The 10,649-nt window shown below is 42.0% G+C and overlaps 1 protein-coding gene across 1 annotated transcript in view; it reads right to left on the reverse strand.

The window, feature by feature from the left end:
* LOC124203950 (ephrin type-B receptor 1-B-like) overlaps window positions 1-10,359 on the reverse strand; it is a 37,085-nt gene extending 26,726 nt beyond the window's left edge. The window contains exons 1-3 of the mRNA XM_046600873.1: window positions 10,308-10,359; window positions 10,016-10,113; window positions 9,589-9,798 (exon numbers count right to left, since the gene is read on the reverse strand). The gene's annotated coding sequence lies outside the window, so the exon portion shown is untranslated. The remainder of the gene's footprint in view (window positions 1-9,588; window positions 9,799-10,015; window positions 10,114-10,307) is intronic.
* Between the last annotated feature and the right edge of the window lie 290 nt (window positions 10,360-10,649).

Consider the following 10,649-nt stretch of genomic DNA (forward strand, 5'->3'; position numbering starts at 1 on the left):
TTGTTTTATAAGACTCTGCGCCGGGACGTCGTCTGAATAAATCAGCCAATCTGTGCGTTGCGGTTCAATTTGGCGCTACGTCATCGGATGAACCAAAATAAAAAAGAAGAAGGGGGGAAATTGTCATTAAATAACTCAAAAGGTTGATGAAATTTTCACGATCAATGTTGGACGAATTGAGACGGAACTTTGATCGCGTGCAGCGGTTTGTGACGGCTGGAATATTATACGACACACGACAACAACTCTGTGTTGTTGTTCAATAAAGTGTCTGTTCTTTCTTTAATCAAAAAAAGATGTATTTTACTATTTTTCCCCAGTAAATTGAAGGTGAATTCACGTTAGGTGTCGACTAGTTTCAGATGTTGTGCTTTGATAATTTGTCAGTTTTCTCAACAGTCAAGAGACGGAAACCATTTGGTTGTTTTCTGGGAAATCAATTGATCTCGCACGAGAAATAAAACAGACGGCCGATATTTGTCTGTCAACATGAAATCTAAATGTGTCGAAAAGATTGAAAAAGAGGCGCACCTGCTCTTTTCATCTGGCGGTTTTGTTTGGCGCAGCAGGGCGAGACTGTTGTTTCTTTCTCGTCAAATCTTATCTTATCCATGTCGTCGTCCAATACATATAGTAGTATCTGGAGGAATCTTTTTTTCTTTCCTATAAAAAGACACTGGGGAAATGGGCCAATGGACGTGCGATATTTCCCATGGAAAACACGGGAAATTTTTAAAGGGGGAACCGCGACGACAGTTAAAAAGTCCCCAAGCGACCGGCTATATACTGCCCAAACGGGCAGTACAGCAGCAGCAGCGGCCTATTTCAAATGGGCGGCCACGCCGCAAAAATTGTGTGTCTGCCAAAACATTCGTCCCTAAAGAAAATCAAAGTTTTATTTCCATCTTGCTCAAATTTTAAAAAGGAGATGAAATTCGCTGATGTTGTGGGAGCGTGAGATACGGACGGCCTAGAAAAGCAGATGCCATCGACGACAAATCAAATCATTTGGGCGACCCTCCTGAATCAAAATGGAAAAAATATACTTGAACAGTTCAGGAACAAATCGCATTCAAAGATCGACAACACACACACACACACGCACATGTACAAAAGACATGAGGAGAAAAAGAAGAAGAAGAGGCTGGTGACTGATAAGTCAATCGTAATGAATGCCATCCGCCATCCAATCTGGATGGGCCCTGTACTACTGGATTGGCAGCAGCAGTGGTGGGGAGGAGGAGGAACACGACGTGCCTACGTGTCATCAAGCGTTCAGTGTCCCTTACCTCAGCGATCTTTTTCAGCTATTCACGAAATAAAAGAAGAAGAAGAAGAAAAAAGTCTAAGATAGATATATTTCCCGATTTCTTTCTTCCGGCCTCCTCCACCACTCCAATAGTTCTCTGTTCTCTTTCACACTCGATATCTCCCTGCCTTCTTGCCTAGCTGCCATCCAGACATCTCCCTTCATTATGAGTTGCTGCTCCTCCTGCCGGATATACGGCGGCACAGTGGGGGGGGGGGGGGGGGAGAGAGAGGGGGGGTATAGTGTATATCATCTCTTCTATTTCTTCTTTTAAATCAAAATTGGAACTTGTGTATAATATGAAAGCGAACTGAACTGGGAGAGAAAATCAAGGATACAAATTCTTCTTCCTTTTTTATTCCAGTCTATTCAGCTGATGTCTGTGTGTGCTGTGCAGGAGGAGCTTGTTCGTTTCTTTTCTCTCGCACTCATCACAATCTCTGGCGCGCGTCAGACTCGACAAACTTTTGAAGTTTTTTTGTTTTGTACGACACATCTAGGCCTATTGCGATGATGCGGATGGCATTTCTTTTCTTTTTTCTTCTTTTTTCCCCCCTTGGCTCGGCGCAATCAGGAGGCTCAGCAAAGATACAGCCCTGGCTGGCCTATATTATAGATCCCCCCACCCTATTCTATATTTTCTTCTTTTTCGTTCGTTCGTTCGCTGGCTGGGCTCTTGTCAGCCTCTGTCTGCTGGATGGCGAGCGTCCCCCTGGTGAAAGGGGAGGAAATATCTTTTGATATATCAAAGGCCGACCTTCTTTCTCTTCCCCTTTCTCTTTATGCCCCTCGCAAACACAAGGAGGAAATCATAAAACTCTAGCCCAAAAAAAAAAAAGAAATTTCAATTTTTTCGCAAAGCCAAGCGAAAATTGGTTGGGAATTCATTTTGGAACCGAACGGAATCGCAGTTAAATGTATATATATCGATACGCTTTAATGGATATTGCATCCAAAGAGTACTTGAGACTTTTATTATCGATAAAGCCCCGGCTAGCAGCAGTAGCCAGCGGACCGGATCGTCGCTAAATCAATGTACGCGAATTTTCTCCCAGTTTCAGCTATAGTGCTCCGATAAAGTAATAACCCCCCGCGCACCACCCGACCAACAAGCGGCCACTTTTGACTCAGAGACTTTTTGGCCCTTTTTTTTTATTTCGGGCCCTTTGATTCCATCATTGTCTCGACCAGCACCACCGAGAGTTAGAGAGCAAGTTGCAAAGAGAATATAAAAGGGGAAAAAAAAAAGAGTATTGGGGTTGTTGGTGGCGGCGGCCATATACTACCACTATATAGCCCATATAGCCACCGCCCCGTTAAGTGTCTGTATAGGCCCTAGACATTCATCTCTATTACTGTTGCAAGTCTCTCTCCTATGGACTCGGTTTTTCCCTGTTTGGGGTGTCTCGGTCAACATTCTTTCTCACTCGACCGGCTGTACACGCGATCGATAACTGCCAGTGTGTGTGTGTGTGTGTGTATCGAGCCATGCTCATAATTTAAGACTCCATGTGAAATTTGTTATTGGAAGAGAAAAAGCAGCAGCAGCCCCTCATATAGTCTAAATAGAGACGTCATCAGCTGGAAAAGTATAGAGAGAGAGAGGTGCAATATTCGACAGCTGATTGAGAACCCGCAAGCTTCGCCCAGTAGTCAGAGGGGCAGACAGAAAAAAAGCTGAGGGTTAAAATTAGAAAGACATGAGGAAATCGATTTTTTTTTCTCCACTGCGTCTCAGCTCCTTTTGTGTCCCCATTTTTCCCATTTTAATTTGAAAAAAAAAAAAAGAAAAAAGAAAAAGTAGAGGAAACGACCGGATATCCTGATTAACCCCAACAGGAGAGAACCGAGTCATATTAGGATTTATACAAATCATCCGTTGATTTGATTCCTCCACTTTTTATTATCCAGGCCGATGAGAGGAGAAGAAGAAGAAGCCGTTTCCTGGGCCTCCCTCTCCCTTGTTATCGCAGAGACTATAAAACCTTATATGATTATTATTGTATTAGATGGAAAGAACCAAAAAGAGGAGGGCAACTGATTTCACGGTGGCATCTCAAGTGAAAATACTACTAAAAAAAAAGAAAAACTCAACAGACAATGTCTGTGAGGAAGATGTTTCGTCAAAAATAAAGAACATGGAAGACTCTCTTTTCTTTTTCCCCTTTTTATATTCTCCCGGTGTTATTGGTGTCCGGGGGGGTCACACAAGGCGAATTGAAGAAAACTATATATATGTACGCCCCGCCATTGAACCGCTATTCCGACGACTACAATCTCTTCTCCAAAAGAGCCCATTTCCCCACAAGTTGAGAGTATTTTTCCCAAAAAAAGATAGAGAGACCCAATCAAGTCATAAACATGTTACCGGCCGCCATGCATGGGACACATTTTCGGTTTGGGGTTGGCTTTGTGTACACAGGGACCCAGAGAGCAGCTCGAGAGAGAGAGTGCATAGTTGTATTATTATTTACGACGTTTTAAAAAGCAGAGTAGAGACAAAGAAAAAGAAGAAACCGTCACGATAAGATGCGACAGTCTCGCCTCTATATGCCAACACACCTACAAGAAGAAGAAGCGCTTCCTTGTTGTTGTATTACTGCTGTCAAAGGTGGAAGAGATGGAAGGGTGAAATCTTAGTCGAGGACGAGACCGTCGCCTTTTGACTCAAATTAATTTGATAAGAAGAAGAAGAAAAATAGAAGGGGGGCCACCACTTTATGACGTCCTTCTATTAACCAGCCCAGAGATTGGTGCCGTCAGGATCATCCGGACTGGATGCCCTCTCACTTTTTTACGACATTCGACATCTGGCGTAATAAACACAATCATCATAATAAATAATAATATTAATTCAATTTCATCCAAAGGGAAAAAATATTTTAACTCGACGGAAACATTTTTATCGCTGTGGAAAATCGGCCAAAAAATAATCGATTCGATTTTGTTTGTTTTTCGTTAGACTAAAAAACAGATAAAAGGAGGAAATTCCTCTTGATGGATGATGTGACCTTATACAGTCATCGACGAGCTTATTGCCCTTAATATTTTTCCGAGTCCCTCATCATCAGACACACAACAAACACCAAAAGTTTTCTTCTTTCTATTTTTGATTCGTTTTCTTTCTGTCTTTTTTGAAGGCCTTTATTGTACGGACATTGGGACCCCGCTGAGAGCCGGTTTCTTCCATCCATTTTCCCTATCTACTTTTGGGGAGTGTGTGTGTGTGTGTAAATGTTGAGATCTGGAAGAATCGATTGAATAACTAATGAGATGGAACCCCAGTTTGTTATTTTCATCTCTAACAAAACACTCCCATTTTGTTTTATTTTTTCCTTTTTCTTTTTTTCGCTAACGTCATTTGGTTAAGAATTATTTAAAGCGGGACCGGAAGTTGATTTCACGTTCACGTTTTTTTGTTTTTGTTTGTTTTCTTCTTTAAATTGAAATAAAAAAATATCGAAGGAATGAGAGAATATTTCGCCAGGACAATTATAGATACGTGTGTGTATTGTTAACCTTTTGGATGCTCGTTAAGTTGATTGACTACATCCTCCCTAATGACACACGTCTTATATATACCTTTGGGTGCCCTGTGAGCCCCCCCATCCTTTGTCGGCTGTGCATCTATGCCAGAAGGAGGAAGGTCTTTTTTTTTTCTTTCCAACGCCCGGCAAATTTGCATTCGAGATACGTATAATCATTTTCGTTTTTTCTTTTCTTTTTCTCTCGTTTCCAACTACTGAAACTCGAGGCTCGAGAGGAGAGTGGAAACTGAATCAAGGGCAAAATGTCTAAGTAGACAGACACACACTCTAATTATAGGCGGAAGAGACTTTCAACGAGTCCACCGTCCATTTGAGTTATAGACGCGGGTGTTTTAGTTGAGTTTCATTTCTCAAAAAATAAAAGGGGGGAAAAAAGATGCAGCTAGAAAATTCTTCTAGGGGCTCATCATTAGAGCGTTAAAAGAGGATCGATAAAATAAAAAAATAAAAAATCCCTGGCCCGTTAAATATCAAATGCATTAGATTAACAATATCCGCCTTCAATGGGGTCGAGGAATTTTATTTTTTCGTGGGGGCGACAAAAACCGGCAAATTTGTCCACTCGGAAATAAATACACTACATCAATTTGATGGCGGTTGACACACACGCAACGAGACCTATTTACTATTCAATGGGGGGAATAAACGGCGCAGGTTTTGCCAGGTCCCCCCCCCTCATTCCACCCCCGCTAATACAACAGCCAATCTCATAGAGGAGAATGAGAGAGTCTATAATCCTACACGTTGGAATTCTCACGCAGCCATTTCTATCTAAGCCTATAGAGGATAAATGCGTGTGGGTTCTAGTCCCTTTTAGTATCAATCTTTATAAGAGGGAAAAACTTTTGAGTCGGGGGTTGTGTCTCATCTCTTTTTCAACCAAAGGAATTTCTTTTTTCATTTTATTATACCTATTTCGGATTAAGATTCCCTCAGCTCTCTTGTCCAACAGGTTATTTCTCGTAATAGCGCAGTTTGAGGGCCATGTTATATATGTGTGTGTAGAGGGGGGGGATAAACGAGGGGGGCTGGTTCTCCCTACACTTTGAGGTCTTATAATAATATGTGCCGCCATATTTAAGTCGACAGCCCAAGTTGATCCTCACCGGCTTTATTTGACAGACTTTTGTTTTTCATTCATCCTCGTCCCAGTTCGATTTCAATGTTACACACACACACTCGTCGTCGTCGTATTGGAATAATAAATAACGCGCATTTCAACCGGGTAATAAATCAAGCGTGAGTTAACTGTATGTGCCCAGTCCCCCCCAAATACAATAATAATAACCCGCTATATAGTAAGAAGAGGATATATATGTGTCGCTGGCTGGGAGACGCTGTCGGATGGCGAGAAATGATATCGACATTGAATGATTTGTTGCCACTGGGAACGGCATGCGGGCGCTGGCTCGCTTTTGTCCCTCATCCCGTCAATGACTTTTGTTTTTTCCCCATTCTTTCTTTTCATTAGTCGGGAAATAAAATAAATAAATTCGTTCAGCTATAATAGATATTCGAAATTTTTTAGACGAAATGAGAACAGGATCCTTGGTGTCACTCAACTATTTTTTTTCTTTTGAGGTCGATGGTGTGATATGTATACACCACCGGCAGCGGAATGGTAGGAAAACGATCACAAAGTTGGATCACACACACACAGACACACACACCGCTCGTTCGTTCGTTGGTTCAGTGGATAAAAAGAGAAAGAAAGAAATAAAAAACCGGACGCCGTGAATAATGTGAAAGCAAAGCGGCCGGGAATACTATAACGAGACGGACGAGCGACGGACGCACGGGATGGGACGACAGCCCCAAAGAGAACAGCATCACGTACGGATGAACGATATATTTCCCTACTTCAAAAAGTTGTACTACTGTCAGTTAGACGTCAACTCTCTTATCATCTAGTCCTCATCTTCTTCTACACACCCGACTGTTCTCTTTTTTTATTCCATTTTTTATTTCGTTCGTTCGCATTATTATTATTATCATTATTTTATAAGAAAATTTTCTTTTTCTCTAGCTACGATCGCGGAACAACACCCCCCGTCAACTCGCATGCAGTCACGCCCACTTTAATTTTTTTCTCTCCCCCCGTTGGATATTATTTCGAATCAAGTTTTATTTTTTTATTTGGAGCAAAAAGTAAGACGATTCGGTCAAGGACTGTCAAGGTTTTTTCTTTCTTTTTAGAAAGAAGCCGGACCGTCTTGACAGGTGTCACGAGAACAACCTGAAACGAGGAATACATTACTGTAGCCAGTCGAGTCTAATCTAGGCGACAGATTGGAAAGAGCACATCACATTCTCATTGCACTTGGAGAATTTGACAAAATAATGAAACGCTCTCAAGTGCCGCATCCATTTGAATAATAAAAATAACAAAAAAAAAACGTTATCCGCTCGGATACGGCGAGGGTCCTCACGCGGGAATCCATTTGCCACCTGCGCTTCTGGAGTAGAATATTTCCGTCTGTCGTATTGCGCCATTGTCACGCTCTCTCATTGCAACGTCAATTACATTTGAAAGCAGTTAAGTCTTGAGGCGAGAGCGTAGGTCGTTCCCTCCTTTCGTGTACATGGGGGAGTGGGGTGGGGAGGATAGTTAACTCGATTCATTTGACACACAAAAGGGAGGGGCACTCTACTAAAGAGAAAAGAAATGCCGGCAACTGCGATGGCTGGCTGGGGTGAGTGCCGTGGCACATGAGAGGAAATAATAGGCGAACGCTCGGCAGCGTGATCCGATAAACGTCTCTAATAGTTACGCAGTTCCCCCCCACTCTCTCTACTCCCGCCGTCATATCGGCAAAGAGTCTTGTCTATACATTTTCCTATCTAACCTATTACGCCCTCCTTCTCTGTGTGTTTTAGACTTGGACAACTTCTATCTATCGCCGAGTCTCAAACCATTTTCTTCTTCTTCTTCTTCTTGTTCTACTTTTCCTTTTCTTTTTTCCAGCGGGATATTTAGTTCCGACAGCCGACCCAACTTTTGTGTGTGTGTATGTGCTCTTCACTTTGGCCTCTGTACACGCTGTGCAAAGTCACTCGTCGAAGTCTGGAGTAGAAGAAGAAGAGAGGCGACTGGTTTGGTTTCTATAGCAACTTCTTAATGAGCTCCTACTCACTCTGCTCGGCAGCGGGAGAGAAAACTCCCGCCCTTCTCTCGTCGTCATTTGCCCTCCCCGGTGCACGCAATCAACTCGAATGCAACGATGTTTTTATAAAAGAGAGATGTGTGTGGGTTTTCTGTACACTACTCATTTTACTCATTTTAGCATCCCGACCGTTGTGTCAATGACTCACGTCCTCAAAGAGAAAAAAGAGCGTCTTTTGTCGTTCGTGTTGAATTGGCCAGGGGGAGGTCAACTTCTCATCTCATGTTATCGGAGCGCACACGTCTGCAACAAAGGTCGTGAAACTAAAAGTGACTGGTTATAGACTCGCTTAGACGTCGGATGAATTTTGGGGAATTTATTTTGAGCGGCCAAGTCGTGAGCAGCGCGTGCAAACGACGGGGCCCTTCTCATTTCATTTGATGGACCATTGTGTCCGCTTTCCTAAGGGGAAACAAGAAAAAAACCCAATAGATTACCGATTAAATAACTAATATCCCGTGTGTGATGCATTGCGCCCCTGATCCCAGGTGCTCGTGACGTTCGTTCCAGATTTTGTTTTTAAAAAAGAAAATAAATTTGAAATTATTTCCGCCCCAAAAAGTCGGAAAATGCGTTGCTGCTGCTGCTGCTTCTAATTTTCTAAATGAAAAACCCATTTTCTGTCTGGTCCGCTGTGTGGGATACTCATTTCGTCTGAAAAGGATTCGTTCCAACGGTTTGTCGTGAATAGTGCATCACGGCGATTAGATGACGTCTGCGGACAAGGCCCTTCCACCGAATTACCTTGGGCTTCTTTTCTCTACGTGATTTCAGACAGACGGTGGCGGATTGAAATGAATTTTTCTCCCCCCCTCATCCGATCCTATTGGCCCAAGTTTTTCTCCGTTTCATTTGCCTCACTCGAAGAAGAAGAAGAAGAAGAAACGAGCGACTCTCAAATGACCTGGCTCTTCTCCATTCGCCACACACAACCAATTGGACGCTCAACAGAAAGGACACGGTGGAAAGATACGGTTCAAGGGGAGGCTGAAATGGATACCGTTCGCTCGACTTGTGTCTTTCATACACGACGTCTGGCCCAGATAACAAGACACACTCCAGATCAAACTCAACAACAACAACAACCTCCTGGCAAACAACAAGACGTTCTGTTTTTTTGTAGATTGTTTCCAATCAAACAAACTACATCCGGTGCCCTGCGCCCCCCGTGTATAAACAGAAATTTGAGGTCCAGTTGACTGTACAGTGTACAGTCAAATTGTCATATCAGAGACGAAGAGGTGCACGTGTGACGGCACGTTCCTCTTGTTCATACAATTTTCTAGACTTTGCACTTTGCTTCAAGTGTTTAAAGTTCAAATCTTTTTGAATTTTAAATCATTTACCCACAGACAAAGTTGGAAGGTACAAAAAACAAGCCTGATCTGTAGTCGTTTTACATATTATGAGCTATTCAATGAACCCTGACAAGAGTCAACAATAAAAGGCAAGAGAAAACAGTTCCAGTGAACCGCCTAACTCAGGAAATAGTCGTACTCTACAAGATTTACATAATCAACGCCATCAAATTGCCCAAAAGGAAGAAAAGAGATCAATTTTTTCCTACCTTTCAGCCTGGGAAATACGGCCAGACATCATCCACAAGGGCTCCATCCATCCGCAATAAAGTTGAATACGCCAGGCGAAATAGGAAAAAGTCCTCGTGAATACACCCACACTCACATGGGTGTACACGAAGACTTTATTAAAGAAACGGGAAGAAGAAATCCGTAACTCTACCGGTAGTTTTTCCAATGAAATGTGGGATGCTGTTTATCTACATAAAAATTGAAAAAATTAGTTTACGAAAACAAAATGTTTGCAGAAACAATAGTAGTAAGGAAAAGTTTTAAAATACGTCTGTGGGTAAACCCTAATTGTTAATAAATGGGAGAATTGAAAACTTCCACATAACACGCTGCCTTGATGCAAGTCACACATCTTTAAAATATTGAGCAGGTCATGCAGGAATAAAAGTATCGAAAAATTATTACCCAGGTGATGAGACTGAGATTGATGATGGTTGAAGCTGCTCAATACGAACCAAACTGGCATACCTTTTGGTTACGATGGTTGGCTCTGTGCACAAAATCTATGAACAAAGGAAAAAAGGTTATGCAGTGCCAACATGGACAGTGGGCTTACATGATGAATACCATATGAATACTACAGTCAGAAACTCACATTTTCACAAATCATTTTTCATTCATTACACAAACAGGTTTAACTCTTTTCTTTAAGCTCCCATAATTATTCTATTGGCCTATTCTTAGTTTTAATATTTACCCGCCAAAAACAGTCATGGAGAGATGGAGAGCTGCAGACACCACACGACGAAACCACATGTTTGTCGTTTAATTTGGTCTGCTATTTTTCGTAGAGCAATGTTTCGTTTCCAAAAAGCAGTGTTGGCAAAATATTCGTTCGTTACGTTTTCTTAATAACTTTTAAAACTTTGTCTCTTTTTTTTCGAAACTGGTAATAAAAAAAATAAAAGCAGACGAATCTAATCTTCTAATTAATTAGTCATCTTAAGATATCGATATTATTAAAAATCGAACCCCCCCTCCCCTAATTCCAATCAAACGACATGAAAGAGATCAAAGCGGTTTTCTCCGACATCCGCTG

This window comes from Daphnia pulex, chromosome 2, assembly GCF_021134715.1.
Source record: "Daphnia pulex isolate KAP4 chromosome 2, ASM2113471v1".
Lineage (NCBI taxonomy): Eukaryota > Metazoa > Arthropoda > Branchiopoda > Diplostraca > Daphniidae > Daphnia > Daphnia pulex.